Source organism: Salvelinus fontinalis, chromosome 1 (genome assembly GCF_029448725.1).
Source record: "Salvelinus fontinalis isolate EN_2023a chromosome 1, ASM2944872v1, whole genome shotgun sequence".
In the NCBI taxonomy this organism is placed as follows: domain Eukaryota; kingdom Metazoa; phylum Chordata; class Actinopteri; order Salmoniformes; family Salmonidae; genus Salvelinus; species Salvelinus fontinalis.
The window spans coordinates 3,992,146-4,010,860 of record NC_074665.1 but is presented as its reverse complement, the minus strand read 5'-3'; the positions used below and the strand labels follow the sequence as shown (position 1 = coordinate 4,010,860).

General features: G+C 42.6%; 1 protein-coding gene across 3 annotated transcripts in view; it reads right to left on the bottom strand.

Moving 5' to 3' along the window:
* The window catches only part of srd5a2b (steroid-5-alpha-reductase, alpha polypeptide 2b), a 134,897-nt gene that overhangs the window by 102,857 nt on the left and 13,325 nt on the right, over positions 1-18,715 (bottom strand). The window lies entirely within an intron of this gene.

The following is an 18,715-nucleotide window of genomic DNA, read 5'->3' as shown; positions in this document are numbered from 1 at the left end:
CTATAACTATACCAACTTCTCTTAATGGGGTCAGTCTCTCTAACTATACCAACTTCTCTAAATGGGGTCAGTCTCTCTATAACTATACCAACTTCTCTTAATGGGGTCAGTCTCTCTATAACTATACCAACTTCTCTAAATGGGGTCAGTCTCTCTTTAACTCAACCAGCTTCTCTAAATGGGGTCAGTCTCTCTATAACTATACCAACTTCTCTAAATGGGGTCAGTCTCTCTTTAACTATACCACCTTCTCTAAATTGGGTCAGCCTCTCTCAAGCCATACCAGCCTCCCTAAATGGGGTCAGTCTCTTTCTAAATATACCATCTTCTCTAAATGGGGTCAGTCTCTCTCTAACTCTACCAGCTTCTCTAAATGGGGTCAGTTTCTCTCAAACTATACCAGACTCTCTAAATGGGGTCAGTTTCTCTCTAACTATACCAGACTACCAACTTCTCTAAATGGGATCAGTCTCTCTCTAACTATACCAGCTTCTCTAAATGGGGTAAGTCTCTCTCTAACTCTACCGTCTTCTCTAAATGGGATCAGTCTCTCTCTAACTCTACTATCATCTCTAAATGGGGTCAGTCTCTCTCTAACTCTAATGGGATCAGTCTCTCTCTAACTCTACTATCATCTCTAAATGGGGTCAGTCTCTCTCTAACTCTACCAGCTTCTCTAAATGGGGTCAGTCTCTCTCTAACTCTACCAGCCTCCCTAAATGGGGTCCGTCTCTCTTTAAATATATTATCTTCTCTAAATGGGATCAGTCTCTCTAACTATACCATCTTCTCTAAATGGGGTCAGTCTCTCTAACTCTACCATCTTCTCTAAATGGGATCAGTCTCTTTCTAACTCTACCATCTTCTCTAAATGGGGTCAGTCTCTCTCTAACCATACCAGCCTCCTTAAATTGGGACAGTCTCTAACTATACCATCTTCTCTAAATGGGACCAGTCTCTCTATAACTATACCAACTTCTCTAAATGGGGTCAGTCTCTCTATAACTATACCAACTGTTCTAAATGGGGTCAGTCTCTCTCTAACCATACCAGCCTCCCTAAATTGGGACAGTCTCTAACTATACCATCTTCTCTAAATGGGACCAGTCTCTCTATAACTATACCAACTTCTCTAAATGGGGTCAGTCTCTCTATAACTATACCAACTTCTCTAAATTGGGTCAGTCTCTCTATAACTATACCATCTTCTCTAAATAGGGTCAGTCTCTCTCTAACCATACCAGCCTCCCTAAATTGGGACAGTCTCTAACTATACCATCTTCTCTAAATGGGACCAGTCTCTCTATAACTATACCAACTTCTCTAAATGGGGTCAGTCTCTCTATAACTATACCAACTTCTCTAAATGGGGTCAGTCTCTCTATAACTATACCAACTTCTCTAAATGGGGTCAGTCTCTCTCTAACTCTACCAGCCTCCCTAAATGGGGTCAGTCTCTCTAACTCTAACATCAGCTCTAAAAGGGGTCAGTCTCTCTCTAACTATACAATCTAAATGGGGTCAGTCTCTCTCTAACTCTACCATCTTCTCTAAATGGGGTCAGTCTCTAACTGTAACATCATCTCTAAATGGGGTCAGTCTCTCTCTAACTATACCATCTAAATGGGTAAGTCTCTCTCTAACTCTACCAGACTGTCTAAATGGGGTCAGTCTCTCTCTAACTATACCAGACTGTCTAAATGGGGTCAGTCTCTCTCTAACTATACCAGACTCTCTAAATGGGGTCAGTCTCTCTCTAACTATACCAGACTCTCTAAATGGGGTCAGTCTCTCTCTAACTATACCATCTAAATGGGGTCAGTCTCTCTCTAACTATACCAGACTGTCTAAATGGGGTCAGTTTCTAACTATACCATCTAAATGGGGTCAGTCTCTCTCTAACTATACCAGACTCTCTAAATGGGGTCAGTCTCTCTATAACTATACCAACTTCTCTTAATGGGGTCAGTCTCTCTAACTATACCAACTTCTCTAAATGGGGTCAGTCTCTCTATAACTATACCAACTTCTCTTAATGGGGTCAGTCTCTCTTTAACTATACCACCTTCTCTAAATTGGGTCAGCCTCTCTCAAGCCATACCAGCCTCCCTAAATGGGGTCAGTCTCTTTCTAAATATACCATCTTCTCTAAATGGGGTCAGTCTCTCTCTAACTCTACCAGCTTCTCTAAATGGGGTCAGTTTCTCTCTAACTATACCAGACTCTCTAAATGGGGTCAGTTTCTCTCTAACTATACCAGACTACCATCTTCTCTAAATGGGATCAGTCTCTCTCTAACCCTACCAGCTTCTCCAAATGGGGTGAGTCTCTAACTCCACCAACTTCTCTAAATGGGGTCAGTCGCTCTCTAACTATACCAGACTGTCTAAATGGGGTCAGTCTCTCTCTAACTATACCATCAAAATGGGGTCAGTCTCTCTCTAACTATACCAGACTGTCTAAATAGGGTCAGTCTCTCTCTAACTATACCATCAAAATGGGGTCAGTCACTCTCTAACTATACCAGACTGTCGAAATGGGGTCAGTTTCTCTCTAACCCTACCAGCTTCTCTAAATGGGATCAGTCTCTCTGTAACCCTACCAGCTTCTCTAAATGGGGTCAGTCTCTCTCTAAATGGGGTCAGTCTCTCTCTAACTCTACCATCTTCTCTAAATGGGGTCAGTCTCTAACTCTAACATCATCTCTAAATGGGGTCAGTCTCTCTCTAACTATACCATCTAAAAGGGTAAGTCTCTCTCTAACTCTACCAGACTGTCTAAATGGGGTCAGTCTCTCTCTAACTATACCAGACTGTCTAAATGGGGTCAGTCTCTCTCTAACTATACCAGACTCTCTAAATGGGGTCAGTCTCTCTCTAACTATACCAGACTCTCTAAATGGGGTCAGTCTCTCTCTAACTATACCATCTAAATGGGGTCAGTCTCTCTCTAACTATACCAGACTGTCTAAATGGGGTCAGTTTCTAACTATACCATCTAAATGGGGTCAGTCTCTCTCTAACTATACCAGACTGTCTAAATGGGATAAGACTCTCTCTAACTCTAAAAGCCTCTCTAAATGGGGTCAGTCTCTCTAACTATACCAGACTCTCTAAATGGGGTCAGTCTCTCTATAACTATACCAACTTCTCATAATGGGGTCAGTCTCTCTAACTATACCAACTTCTCTAAATGGGGTCAGTCTCTCTATAACTATACCAACTTCTCTTAATGGGGTCAGTCTCTCTATAACTATACCAACTTCTCTAAATGGGGTCAGTCTCTCTTTAACTCAACCAGCTTCTCTAAATGGGGTCAGTCTCTCTATAACTATACCAACTTCTCTAAATGGGGTCAGTCTCTCTTTAACTATACCACCTTCTCTAAATTGGGTCAGCCTCTCTCAAGCCATACCAGCCTCCCTAAATGGGGTCAGTCTCTTTCTAAATATACCATCTTCTCTAAATGGGGTCAGTCTCTCTCTAACTCTACCAGCTTCTCTAAATGGGGTCAGTTTCTCTCAAACTATACCAGACTCTCTAAATGGGGTCAGTTTCTCTCTAACTATACCAGACTACCATCTTCTCTAAATGGGATCAGTCTCTCTCTAACTATACCAGCTTCTCTAAATTGGGTAAGTCTCTCTCTAACTCTACCGTCTTCTCTAAATGGGATCAGTCTCTCTCTAACTCTACTATCATCTCTAAATGGGGTCAGTCTCTCTCTAACTCTAATGGGATCAGTCTCTCTCTAACTCTACTATCATCTCTAAATGGGGTCAGTCTCTCTCTAACTCTACCAGCTTCTCTAAATGGGGTCAGTCTCTCTCTAACTCTACCAGCCTCCCTAAATGGGGTCCGTCTCTCTTTAAATATACTATCTTCTCTAAATGGGATCAGTCTCTCTAACTCTACCATCTTCTCTAAATGGGGTCAGTCTCTCTCTAACCATACCAGCCTCCTTAAATTGGGACAGTCTCTAACTATACCATCTTCTCTAAATGGGACCAGTCTCTCTATAACTATACCAACTTCTCTAAATGGGGTCAGTCTCTCTATAACTATACCAACTGTTCTAAATGGGGTCAGTCTCTCTCTAACCATACCAGCCTCCCTAAATTGGGACAGTCTCTAACTATACCATCTTCTCTAAATGGGACCAGTCTCTCTATAACTATACCAACTTCTCTAAATGGGGTCAGTCTCTCTATAACTATACCAACTTCTCTAAATTGGGTCAGTCTCTCTATAACTATACCATCTTCTCTAAATGGGGTCAGTCTCTCTCTAACCATACCAGCCTCCCTAAATTGGGACAGTCTCTAACTATACCATCTTCTCTAAATGGGACCAGTCTCTCTATAACTATACCAACTTCTCTAAATGGGGTCAGTCTCTCTATAACTATACCAACTTCTCTAAATGGGGTCAGTCTCTCTATAACTATACCAACTTCTCTAAATGGGGTCAGTCTCTCTCTAACTCTACCAGCCTCCCTAAATGGGGTCAGTCTCTCTAACTCTAACATCAGCTCTAAAAGGGGTCAGTCTCTCTCTAACTATACAATCTAAATGGGGTCAGTCTCTCTCTAACTATACCAGACTGTCTAAATGCGGTCAGTCTCTCTCTAACTATACCATCTAAATGGGGTCAGTCTCTCTCTAACTCTACCAGCTTCTCTAAATGGGGTCAGTCTCTCTCTAACTCTACCATCTTCTCTAAATGGGGTCAGTCTCTCTCTAACCATACCAGCCTCCCTAAATTGGGACAGTCTCTCTAACTATACCAACTTCTCTAAATGGGGTCAGTCTCTCTATAACTATACCAACTTCTCTAAATGGGGTCAGTCTCTCTATAACCATACCAGCCTCCCTAAATGGGGTCAGTCTCTCTAAATATACCATCTTCTCTAAATGGGGTCACACTCTCTCTAACTCTACCATCTTCTCTAAATGGGGTCAGTCTCTCTCTAACTCTACCATCTTCTCTAAATGGGATCAGTCTCTCTCTAACTATACCAGCTTCTCTAAATGGGGTAAGTCTCTCTCTAACTCTACCGTCTTCTCTAAATGGGATCAGTCTCTCTCTAAATATACCATCTTCTCTAAATGGGGTCAGACTCTCTCTAACTATACCAGCTTCTCTAAATGGGGTCAGTCTCTCTAAATATACCATCTTCTCTAAATGGGATCAGTCTCTCTCTAACTATACCATCTTCTCTAAATTGGGTCAGTCTCTCTCTAACTCAACCAGTTTCTCTAAATGGGGTCAGTCTCTCTAACTATACCAGCCTCCCTAAATTGGGTCAGTCTCTCTCTAAATATACCAGCTTCTCTAAATGGGGTCAGTTTCTCTCTAACTATACCAGACTCTCTAAATGGGGTCAGTCTCTCTCTAACTCTACCATCATCTCTAAATGGGGTCAGTCTCTCTCTAACTATACCAGACTCTCTAAATGGGGTCAGTCTCTCTCTAACTCTACCAGCTTCTCTAAATGGGGTCAGTCTCTCTCTAACTATACCAGCATCTCTAAATGGGGTCAGTCTCTGTCTAACTCTACCATCTAAATGGGGTCAGTCTCTCTCTAACTATACCAGGCTCTCTAAATGGGGTCAGTCTCTCTCTAACTATACCATCTAAATGGGGTCAGTCTCTCTCTAACTACCAATTTCTCTAAATGGGGTCAGTCTCTCTAACTCTACCAGCTTCTCTAAATGGGGTCAGTCTCTCTCTAACTCTACCAGCTTCTCTAAATGGGGTCAGTCTCTCTCTGACTCTACCATCTTCTCTAAATTGGACAAGTCTCTCTCTAACCATACCAGCCTCCCTAAATGGGGTCAGTCGCTGTCTAACTCTACCATCTAAATGGGGTCAGTCTCTCTCTAACTATACCAATTTCTCTAAATTGGGTCAGTCTCTCTCTAACTCTACCAACTTCTCTAAATGGGGTCAGACTAACTCTACCATCATCTCTAAATGGGGTCAGTCTCTCTCTAACTCTACCATCATCCCTAAATGGGGTCAGTCTCTCTCTAGCCATACCAGCCTCGCTAAATGGTGTAAGTCTCTCTAAATATACCATCTTCTCTAAATGGGGTCAGTCTCTCTCTAACCCTACCAGCTTCTCTAAATGGGGTCAGTCTCTCTCTAACTCTACCATCTTCTCTAAATTGGACAAGTCTCTCTCTAACCATACCAGCCTCCCTAAATGGGGTCAGTCGCTGTCTAACTCTACCATCTAAATGGGGTCAGTCTCTCTCTAACTATACCAATTTCTCTAAATTGGGTCAGTCTCTCTCTAACTCTACCAACTTCTCTAAATGGGGTCAGACTAACTCTACCATCATCTCTAAATGGGGTCAGTCTCTCTCTAACTCTACCATCATCCCTAAATGGGGTCAATCTCTCTCTAGCCATACCAGCCTCGCTAAATGGTGTAAGTCTCTCTAAATATACCATCTTCTCTAAATGGGGTCAGTCTCTCTCTAACCCTACCAGCTTCTCCAAATGGGGTGAGTCTCTAACTCCACCAACTTCTCTAAATGGGGTCAGTCGCTCTCTAACTATACCAGACTGTCTAAATGGGGTCAGTCTCTCTCTAACTATACCATCAAAATGGGGTCAGTCTCTCTCTAACTATACCAGACTGTCTAAATGGGGTCAGTCTCTCTCTAACTATACCAGACTGTCTAAATGGGGTCAGTCTCTCTCTAACTATACCAGGCTCTCTAAATGGGGTCAGTCTCTCTCTAACTATACCATCTAAATGGGGTCAGTCTCTCTCTAACTACCAATTTCTCTAAATGGGGTCAGTCTCTCTAACTCTACCAGCTTCTCTAAATGGGGTCAGTCTCTCTCTAACTCTACCAGCTTCTCTAAATGGGGTCAGTCTCTCTCTAACTCTACCATCTTCTCTAAATTGGACAAGTCTCTCTCTAACTACACCATCAAAATGTGTTCAGTCTCACTCTAACTATACCAGACTGTCGAAATGGGGTCAGTCTCTCTCTAACCCTACCAGCTTCTCTAAATGGGGTCAGTCTCTCTCTAACCCTACCAGCTTCTCTAAATGGGGTCAGTCTCTCTCTAAATGGGGTCAGTCTCTCTAACTCTACCAGCTTCTCTAAATGGGGTCAGTCTCTCTCTAACTCTACCAGCTTCTCTAAATGGGGTCAGTCTCTCTCTAACTCTACCGTCTTCTCTAAATTGGACAAGTCTCTCTCTAACCACACCAGCCTCCCTAAATGGGGTCAGTCTCTCTCTAACTCTACCAATTTCTCTAAATGGGGTCAGTCTCTCTCTAACTCTACCAACTTCTCTAAATGGGGTCAGACTAACTCTACCATCATCTCTAAATTGGGTCAGTCTCTCTCTAACTATACAATCTAAAAGGGGTCAGTCTCTCTCTAACTCGACCATCTTCTCTAAATGGGGTCAGTCTCTCTAACCATACCAGCCTCCCTAAATTGGGACAGTCTCTAACTATACCAACTTCTCTAAATGGGGTCAGTCTCTCTATAACTAGACCAACTTCTCTAAATGGGGTCAGTCTCTATATAACTATACCAACTTCTCTAAATGGGGTCAGTCTCTCTCTAACTCTAAAAGCCTCTCTAATTGGGGTCAGTATCTCTCTAACTCTACCAGCCTCCCTAAATGGGGTCAGTCTCTCTAACTCTAACATCAGCTCTAAATGGGGTCAGTCTCTCTCTAACTATACCATCTAAATGGGGTCAGTCTCTCTCTAACTATACCAGACTGTCTAAATGGGATAAGACTCTCTCTAACTCTAAAAGCCTCTCTAAATGGGGTCAGTCTCTCTAACTATACCAGACTCTCTAAATGGGTTCAGTCTCTCTATAACTATACCAACTTCTCTTAATGGGGTCAGTCTCTCTATAACTATACCAACTTCTCTAAATGGGGTCAGTCTCTCTTTTACTCAACCAGCTTCTCTAAATGGGGTCAGTCTCTCTAACTATACCACCTTCTCTAAATTGGGTCAGCCTCTCTCAAGCCATACCAGCCTCCCTAAATGGGGTCAGTCTCTTTCTAAATATACCATATTCTCTAAATGGGGTCAGTCTCTCTCTAACTCTACCAGCTTCTCTAAATGGGGTCAGTCTCTCTCTAACTATACCAGGCTCTCTAAATGGGGTCAGTCTCTCTCTAACTATACCATCTAAATGGGGTCAGTCTCTCTCTAACTACCAATTTCTCTAAATGGGGTCAGTCTCTCTAACTCTACCAGCTTCTCTAAATGGGGTCAGTCTCTCTCTAACTCTACCAGCTTCTCTAAATGGGGTCAGTCTCTCTCTAACTCTACCATCTTCTCTAAATTGGACAAGTCTCTCTCTAACCATACCAGCCTCCCTAAAAGGGGTCAGTCGCTGTCTAACTCTACCATCTAAATGGGGTCAGTCTCTCTCTAACTATACCAATTTCTCTAAATTGGGTCAGTCTCTCTCTAACTCTACCAACTTCTCTAAATGGGGTCAGACTAACTCTACCATCATCTCTAAATGGGGTCAGTCTCTCTCTAACTCTACCATCATCCCTAAATGGGGTCAGTCTCTCTCTAGCCATACCAGCCTCGCTAAATGGTGTAAGTCTCTCTAAATATACCATCTTCTCTAAATGGGGTCAGTCTCTCTCTAACCCTACCAGCTTCTCCAAATGGGGTGAGTCTCTAACTCCACCAACTTCTCTAAATGGGGTCAGTCGCTCTCTAACTATACCAGACTGTCTAAATGGGGTCAGTCTCTCTCTAACTATACCATCAAAATGGGGTCAGTCTCTCTCTAACTATACCAGACTGTCTAAATGGGGTCAGTCTCTCTCTAACTATACCAGACTGTCTAAATGGGGTCAGTCTCTCTCTAACTACACCATCAAAATGTGGTCAGTCTCACTCTAACTATACCAGACTGTCGAAATGGGGTCAGTCTCTCTCTAACCCTACCAGCTTCTCTAAATGGGGTCAGTCTCTCTCTAACCCTACCAGCTTCTCTAAATGGGGTCAGTCTCTCTCTAAATTGGGTCAGTCTCTCTAACTCTACCAGCTTCTCTAAATGGGGTCAGTCTCTCTCTAACTCTACCAGCTTCTCTAAATGGGGTCAGTCTCTCTCTAACTCTACCATCTTCTCTAAATTGGACAAGTCTCTCTCTAACCATACCAGCCTCCCTAAATGGGGTCAGTCGCTGTCTAACTCTACCATCTAAATGGGGTCAGTCTCTCTCTAACTATACCAATTTCTCTAAATGGGGTCAGTCTCTCTCTAACTCTACCAACTTCTCTAAATGGGGTCAGACTAACTCTACCATCATCTCCAAATTGGGTCAGTCTCTCTCTAACTATACAATCTAAAAGGGGTCAGTCTCTCTCTAACTCTACCATCTTCTCTAAATGGGGTCAGTCTCTCTAACCATACCAGCCTCCCTAAATTGGGACAGTCTCTAACTATACCAACTTCTCTAAATGGGGTCAGTCTCTCTATGACTAGACCAACTTCTCTAAATGGGGTCAGTCTCTATATAACTATACCAACTTCTCTAAATGGGGTCAGTCTCTCTCTAACTCTAAAAGCCTCTCTAATTGGGGTCAGTCTCTCTCTAACTCTACCAGCCTCCCTAAATGGGGTCAGTCTCTCTCTAACTCTAACATCTAAATGGGGTCAGTCTCTCTCTAACTCTACCAGCTTCTCTAAATGGGGTCAGTCTCTCTCTAACTCTACCATCTTCTCTAAATGGGGTCAGTCTCTCTCTAACCATACCAGCCTCCCTAAATTGGGACAGTCTCTCTAACTATACCAACTTCTCTAAATGGGGTCAGTCTCTCTATAACTATACCAACTTCTCTAAATGGGGTCAGTCTCTCTATAACCATACCAGCCTCCCTAAATGGGGTCAGTCTCTCTAAATATACCATCTTCTCTAAATGGGGTCACACTCTCTCTAACTCTACCATCTTCTCTAAATGGGGTCAGTCTCTCTCTAACTCTACCATCTTCTCTAAATGGGATCAGTCTCTCTCTAACTATACCAGCTTCTCTAAATGGGGTAAGTCTCTCTCTAACTCTACCGTCTTCTCTAAATGGGATCAGTCTCTCTCTAAATATACCATCTTCTCTAAATGGGGTCAGACTCTCTCTAACTATACCAGCTTCTCTAAATGGGGTCAGTCTCTCTAAATATACCATCTTCTCTAAATGGGATCAGTCTCTCTCTAACTATACCATCTTCTCTAAATTGGGTCAGTCTCTCTCTAACTCAACCAGTTTCTCTAAATGGGGTCAGTCTCTCTAACTATACCAGCCTCCCTAAATTGGGTCAGTCTCTCTCTAAATATACCAGCTTCTCTAAATGGGGTCAGTTTCTCTCTAACTATACCAGACTCTCTAAATGGGGTCAGTCTCTCTCTAACTCTACCATCATCTCTAAATGGGGTCAGTCTCTCTCTAACTATACCAGACTCTCTAAATGGGGTCAGTCTCTCTCTAACTCTACCAGCTTCTCTAAATGGGGTCAGTCTCTCTCTAACTATACCAGCATCTCTAAATGGGGTCAGTCTCTGTCTAACTCTACCATCTAAATGGGGTCAGTCTCTCTCTAACTATACCAGGCTCTCTAAATGGGGTCAGTCTCTCTCTAACTATACCATCTAAATGGGGTCAGTCTCTCTCTAACTACCAATTTCTCTAAATGGGGTCAGTCTCTCTAACTCTACCAGCTTCTCTAAATGGGGTCAGTCTCTCTCTAACTCTACCAGCTTCTCTAAATGGGGTCAGTCTCTCTCTGACTCTACCATCTTCTCTAAATTGGACAAGTCTCTCTCTAACCATACCAGCCTCCCTAAATGGGGTCAGTCGCTGTCTAACTCTACCATCTAAATGGGGTCAGTCTCTCTCTAACTATACCAATTTCTCTAAATTGGGTCAGTCTCTCTCTAACTCTACCAACTTCTCTAAATGGGGTCAGACTAACTCTACCATCATCTCTAAATGGGGTCAGTCTCTCTCTAACTCTACCATCATCCCTAAATGGGGTCAGTCTCTCTAGCCATACCAGCCTCGCTAAATGGTGTAAGTCTCTCTAAATATACCATCTTCTCTAAATGGGGTCAGTCTCTCTCTAACCCTACCAGCTTCTCTAAATGGGGTCAGTCTCTCTCTAACTCTACCATCTTCTCTAAATTGGACAAGTCTCTCTCTAACCATACCAGCCTCCCTAAATGGGGTCAGTCGCTGTCTAACTCTACCATCTAAATGGGGTCAGTCTCTCTCTAACTATACCAATTTCTCTAAATTGGGTCAGTCTCTCTCTAACTCTACCAACTTCTCTAAATGGGGTCAGACTAACTCTACCATCATCTCCAAATTGGGTCAGTCTCTCTCTAACTATACAATCTAAAAGGGGTCAGTCTCTCTCTAACTCTACCATCTTCTCTAAATGGGGTCAGTCTCTCTAACCATACCAGCCTCCCTAAATTGGGACAGTCTCTAACTATACCAACTTCTCTAAATGGGGTCAGTCTCTCTATAACTAGACCAACTTCTCTAAATGGGGTCAGTCTCTATATAACTATACCAACTTCTCTAAATGGGGTCAGTCTCTCTCTAACTCTAAAAGCCTCTCTAATTGGGGTCAGTCTCTCTCTAACTCTACCAGCCTCCCTAAATGGGGTCAGTCTCTCTCTAACCCTACCAGCTTCTCCAAATGGGGTGAGTCTCTAACTCCACCAACTTCTCTAAATGGGGTCAGTCGCTCTCTAACTATACCAGACTGTCTAAATGGGGTCAGTCTCTCTCTAACTATACCATCAAAATGGGGTCAGTCTCTCTCTAACTATACCAGACTGTCTAAATGGGGTCAGTCTCTCTCTAACTATACCATCAAAATGGGGTCAGTCTCTCTCTAACTATACCAGACTGTCGAAATGGGGTCAGTCTCTCTCTAACCCTACCAGCTTCTCTAAATGGGGTCAGTCTCTCTCTAACCCTACCAGCTTCTCTAAATGGGGTCAGTCTCTCTCTAAATGGGGTCAGTCTCTCTCTAACTCTACCATCTTCTCTAAATGGGGTCAGTCTCTAACTCTAACATCATCTCTAAATGGGGTCAGTCTCTCTCTAACTATACCATCTAAATGGGTAAGTCTCTCTCTAACTCTACCAGACTGTCTAAATGGGGTCAGTCTCTCTCTAACTATACCAGACTGTCTAAATGGGGTCAGTCTCTCTCTAACTATACCACACTCTCTAAATGGGGTCAGTCTCTCTCTAACTATACCAGACTCTCTAAATGGGGTCAGTCTCTCTCTAACTATACCATCTAAATGGGGTCAGTCTCTCTCTAACTATACCAGACTGTCTAAATGGGGTCAGTTTCTAACTATACCATCTAAATGGGGTCAGTCTCTCTCTAACTATACCAGACTGTCTAAATGGGATAAGACTCTCTCTAACTCTAAAAGCCTCTCTAAATGGGGTCAGTCTCTCTAACTATACCAGACTCTCTAAATGGGGTCAGTCTCTCTATAACTATACCAACTTCTCTTAATGGGGTCAGTCTCTCTAACTATACCAACTTCTCTAAATGGGGTCAGTCTCTCTATAACTATACCAACTTCTCTTAATGGGGTCAGTCTCTCTATAACTATACCAACTTCTCTAAATGGGGTCAGTCTCTCTTTAACTCAACCAGCTTCTCTAAATGGGGTCAGTCTCTCTATAACTATACCAACTTCTCTAAATGGGGTCAGTCTCTCTTTAACTATACCACCTTCTCTAAATTGGGTCAGCCTCTCTCAAGCCATACCAGCCTCCCTAAATGGGGTCAGTCTCTTTCTAAATATACCATCTTCTCTAAATGGGGTCAGTCTCTCTCTAACTCTACCAGCTTCTCTAAATGGGGTCAGTTTCTCTCAAACTATACCAGACTCTCTAAATGGGGTCAGTTTCTCTCTAACTATACCAGACTACCAACTTCTCTAAATGGGATCAGTCTCTCTCTAACTATACCAGCTTCTCTAAATGGGGTAAGTCTCTCTCTAACTCTACCGTCTTCTCTAAATGGGATCAGTCTCTCTCTAACTCTACTATCATCTCTAAATGGGGTCAGTCTCTCTCTAACTCTAATGGGATCAGTCTCTCTCTAACTCTACTATCATCTCTAAATGGGGTCAGTCTCTCTCTAACTCTACCAGCTTCTCTAAATGGGGTCAGTCTCTCTCTAACTCTACCAGCCTCCCTAAATGGGGTCCGTCTCTCTTTAAATATATTATCTTCTCTAAATGGGATCAGTCTCTCTAACTATACCATCTTCTCTAAATGGGGTCAGTCTCTCTAACTCTACCATCTTCTCTAAATGGGATCAGTCTCTTTCTAACTCTACCATCTTCTCTAAATGGGGTCAGTCTCTCTCTAACCATACCAGCCTCCTTAAATTGGGACAGTCTCTAACTATACCATCTTCTCTAAATGGGACCAGTCTCTCTATAACTATACCAACTTCTCTAAATGGGGTCAGTCTCTCTATAACTATACCAACTGTTCTAAATGGGGTCAGTCTCTCTCTAACCATACCAGCCTCCCTAAATTGGGACAGTCTCTAACTATACCATCTTCTCTAAATGGGACCAGTCTCTCTATAACTATACCAACTTCTCTAAATGGGGTCAGTCTCTCTATAACTATACCAACTTCTCTAAATTGGGTCAGTCTCTCTATAACTATACCATCTTCTCTAAATAGGGTCAGTCTCTCTCTAACCATACCAGCCTCCCTAAATTGGGACAGTCTCTAACTATACCATCTTCTCTAAATGGGACCAGTCTCTCTATAACTATACCAACTTCTCTAAATGGGGTCAGTCTCTCTATAACTATACCAACTTCTCTAAATGGGGTCAGTCTCTCTATAACTATACCAACTTCTCTAAATGGGGTCAGTCTCTCTCTAACTCTACCAGCCTCCCTAAATGGGGTCAGTCTCTCTAACTCTAACATCAGCTCTAAAAGGGGTCAGTCTCTCTCTAACTATACAATCTAAATGGGGTCAGTCTCTCTCTAACTCTACCATCTTCTCTAAATGGGGTCAGTCTCTAACTGTAACATCATCTCTAAATGGGGTCAGTCTCTCTCTAACTATACCATCTAAATGGGTAAGTCTCTCTCTAACTCTACCAGACTGTCTAAATGGGGTCAGTCTCTCTCTAACTATACCAGACTGTCTAAATGGGGTCAGTCTCTCTCTAACTATACCAGACTCTCTAAATGGGGTCAGTCTCTCTCTAACTATACCAGACTCTCTAAATGGGGTCAGTCTCTCTCTAACTATACCATCTAAATGGGGTCAGTCTCTCTCTAACTATACCAGACTGTCTAAATGGGGTCAGTTTCTAACTATACCATCTAAATGGGGTCAGTCTCTCTCTAACTATACCAGACTCTCTAAATGGGGTCAGTCTCTCTATAACTATACCAACTTCTCTTAATGGGGTCAGTCTCTCTAACTATACCAACTTCTCTAAATGGGGTCAGTCTCTCTATAACTATACCAACTTCTCTTAATGGGGTCAGTCTCTCTTTAACTATACCACCTTCTCTAAATTGGGTCAGCCTCTCTCAAGCCATACCAGCCTCCCTAAATGGGGTCAGTCTCTTTCTAAATATACCATCTTCTCTAAATGGGGTCAGTCTCTCTCTAACTCTACCAGCTTCTCTAAATGGGGTCAGTTTCTCTCTAACTATACCAGACTCTCTAAATGGGGTCAGTTTCTCTCTAACTATACCAGACTACCATCTTCTCTAAATGGGATCAGTCTCTCTCTAACCCTACCAGCTTCTCCAAATGGGGTGAGTCTCTAACTCCACCAACTTCTCTAAATGGGGTCAGTCGCTCTCTAACTATACCAGACTGTCTAAATGGGGTCAGTCTCTCTCTAACTATACCATCAAAATGGGGTCAGTCTCTCTCTAACTATACCAGACTGTCTAAATAGGGTCAGTCTCTCTCTAACTATACCATCAAAATGGGGTCAGTCACTCTCTAACTATACCAGACTGTCGAAATGGGGTCAGTTTCTCTCTAACCCTACCAGCTTCTCTAAATGGGATCAGTCTCTCTGTAACCCTACCAGCTTCTCTAAATGGGGTCAGTCTCTCTCTAAATGGGGTCAGTCTCTCTCTAACTCTACCATCTTCTCTAAATGGGGTCAGTCTCTAACTCTAACATCATCTCTAAATGGGGTCAGTCTCTCTCTAACTATACCATCTAAAAGGGTAAGTCTCTCTCTAACTCTACCAGACTGTCTAAATGGGGTCAGTCTCTCTCTAACTATACCAGACTGTCTAAATGGGGTCAGTCTCTCTCTAACTATACCAGACTCTCTAAATGGGGTCAGTCTCTCTCTAACTATACCAGACTCTCTAAATGGGGTCAGTCTCTCTCTAACTATACCATCTAAATGGGGTCAGTCTCTCTCTAACTATACCAGACTGTCTAAATGGGGTCAGTTTCTAACTATACCATCTAAATGGGGTCAGTCTCTCTCTAACTATACCAGACTGTCTAAATGGGATAAGACTCTCTCTAACTCTAAAAGCCTCTCTAAATGGGGTCAGTCTCTCTAACTATACCAGACTCTCTAAATGGGGTCAGTCTCTCTATAACTATACCAACTTCTCATAATGGGGTCAGTCTCTCTAACTATACCAACTTCTCTAAATGGGGTCAGTCTCTCTATAACTATACCAACTTCTCTTAATGGGGTCAGTCTCTCTATAACTATACCAACTTCTCTAAATGGGGTCAGTCTCTCTTTAACTCAACCAGCTTCTCTAAATGGGGTCAGTCTCTCTATAACTATACCAACTTCTCTAAATGGGGTCAGTCTCTCTTTAACTATACCACCTTCTCTAAATTGGGTCAGCCTCTCTCAAGCCATACCAGCCTCCCTAAATGGGGTCAGTCTCTTTCTAAATATACCATCTTCTCTAAATGGGGTCAGTCTCTCTCTAACTCTACCAGCTTCTCTAAATGGGGTCAGTTTCTCTCAAACTATACCAGACTCTCTAAATGGGGTCAGTTTCTCTCTAACTATACCAGACTACCATCTTCTCTAAATGGGATCAGTCTCTCTCTAACTATACCAGCTTCTCTAAATTGGGTAAGTCTCTCTCTAACTCTACCGTCTTCTCTAAATGGGATCAGTCTCTCTCTAACTCTACTATCATCTCTAAATGGGGTCAGTCTCTCTCTAACTCTAATGGGATCAGTCTCTCTCTAACTCTACTATCATCTCTAAATGGGGTCAGTCTCTCTCTAACTCTACCAGCTTCTCTAAATGGGGTCAGTCTCTCTCTAACTCTACCAGCCTCCCTAAATGGGGTCCGTCTCTCTTTAAATATACTATCTTCTCTAAATGGGATCAGTCTCTCTAACTCTACCATCTTCTCTAAATGGGGTCAGTCTCTCTCTAACCATACCAGCCTCCTTAAATTGGGACAGTCTCTAACTATACCATCTTCTCTAAATGGGACCAGTCTCTCTATAACTATACCAACTTCTCTAAATGGGGTCAGTCTCTCTATAACTATACCAACTGTTCTAAATGGGGTCAGTCTCTCTCTAACCATACCAGCCTCCCTAAATTGGGACAGTCTCTAACTATACCATCTTCTCTAAATGGGACCAGTCTCTCTATAACTATACCAACTTCTCTAAATGGGGTCAGTCTCTCTATAACTATACCAACTTCTCTAAATTGGGTCAGTCTCTCTATAACTATACCATCTTCTCTAAATGGGGTCAGTCTCTCTCTAACCATACCAGCCTCCCTAAATTGGGACAGTCTCTAACTATACCATCTTCTCTAAATGGGACCAGTCTCTCTATAACTATACCAACTTCTCTAAATGGGGTCAGTCTCTCTATAACTATACCAACTTCTCTAAATGGGGTCAGTCTCTCTATAACTATACCAACTTCTCTAAATGGGGTCAGTCTCTCTCTAACTCTACCAGCCTCCCTAAATGGGGTCAGTCTCTCTAACTCTAACATCAGCTCTAAAAGGGGTCAGTCTCTCTCTAACTATACAATCTAAATGGGGTCAGTCTCTCTCTAACTATACCAGACTGTCTAAATGCGGTCAGTCTCTCTCTAACTATACCATCTAAATGGGGTCAGTCTCTCTCTAACTCTACCAGCTTCTCTAAATGGGGTCAGTCTCTCTCTAACTCTACCATCTTCTCTAAATGGGGTCAGTCTCTCTCTAACCATACCAGCCTCCCTAAATTGGGACAGTCTCTCTAACTATACCAACTTCTCTAAATGGGGTCAGTCTCTCTATAACTATACCAACTTCTCTAAATGGGGTCAGTCTCTCTATAACCATACCAGCCTCCCTAAATGGGGTCAGTCTCTCTAAATATACCATCTTCTCTAAATGGGGTCACACTCTCTCTAACTCTACCATCTTCTCTAAATGGGGTCAGTCTCTCTCTAACTCTACCATCTTCTCTAAATGGGATCAGTCTCTCTCTAACTATACCAGCTTCTCTAAATGGGGTAAGTCTCTCTCTAACTCTACCGTCTTCTCTAAATGGGATCAGTCTCTCTCTAAATATACCATCTTCTCTAAATGGGGTCAGACTCTCTCTAACTATACCAGCTTCTCTAAATGGGGTCAGTCTCTCTAAATATACCATCTTCTCTAAATGGGATCAGTCTCTCTCTAACTATACCATCTTCTCTAAATTGGGTCAGTCTCTCTCTAACTCAACCAGTTTCTCTAAATGGGGTCAGTCTCTCTAACTATACCAGCCTCCCTAAATTGGGTCAGTCTCTCTCTAAATATACCAGCTTCTCTAAATGGGGTCAGTTTCTCTCTAACTATACCAGACTCTCTAAATGGGGTCAGTCTCTCTCTAACTCTACCATCATCTCTAAATGGGGTCAGTCTCTCTCTAACTATACCAGACTCTCTAAATGGGGTCAGTCTCTCTCTAACTCTACCAGCTTCTCTAAATGGGGTCAGTCTCTCTCTAACTATACCAGCATCTCTAAATGGGGTCAGTCTCTGTCTAACTCTACCATCTAAATGGGGTCAGTCTCTCTCTAACTATACCAGGCTCTCTAAATGGGGTCAGTCTCTCTCTAACTATACCATCTAAATGGGGTCAGTCTCTCTCTAACTACCAATTTCTCTAAATGGGGTCAGTCTCTCTAACTCTACCAGCTTCTCTAAATGGGGTCAGTCTCTCTCTAACTCTACCAGCTTCTCTAAATGGGGTCAGTCTCTCTCTGACTCTACCATCTTCTCTAAATTGGACAAGTCTCTCTCTAACCATACCAGCCTCCCTAAATGGGGTCAGTCGCTGTCTAACTCTACCATCTAAATGGGGTCAGTCTCTCTCTAACTATACCAATTTCTCTAAATTGGGTCAGTCTCTCTCTAACTCTACCAACTTCTCTAAATGGGGTCAGACTAACTCTACCATCATCTCTAAATGGGGTCAGTCTCTCTCTAACTCTACCATCATCCCTAAATGGGGTCAGTCTCTCTCTAGCCATACCAGCCTCGCTAAATGGTGTAAGTCTCTCTAAATATACCATCTTCTCTAAATGGGGTCAGTCTCTCTCTAACCCTACCAGCTTCTCTAAATGGGGTCAGTCTCTCTCTAACTCTACCATCTTCTCTAAATTGGACAAGTCTCTCTC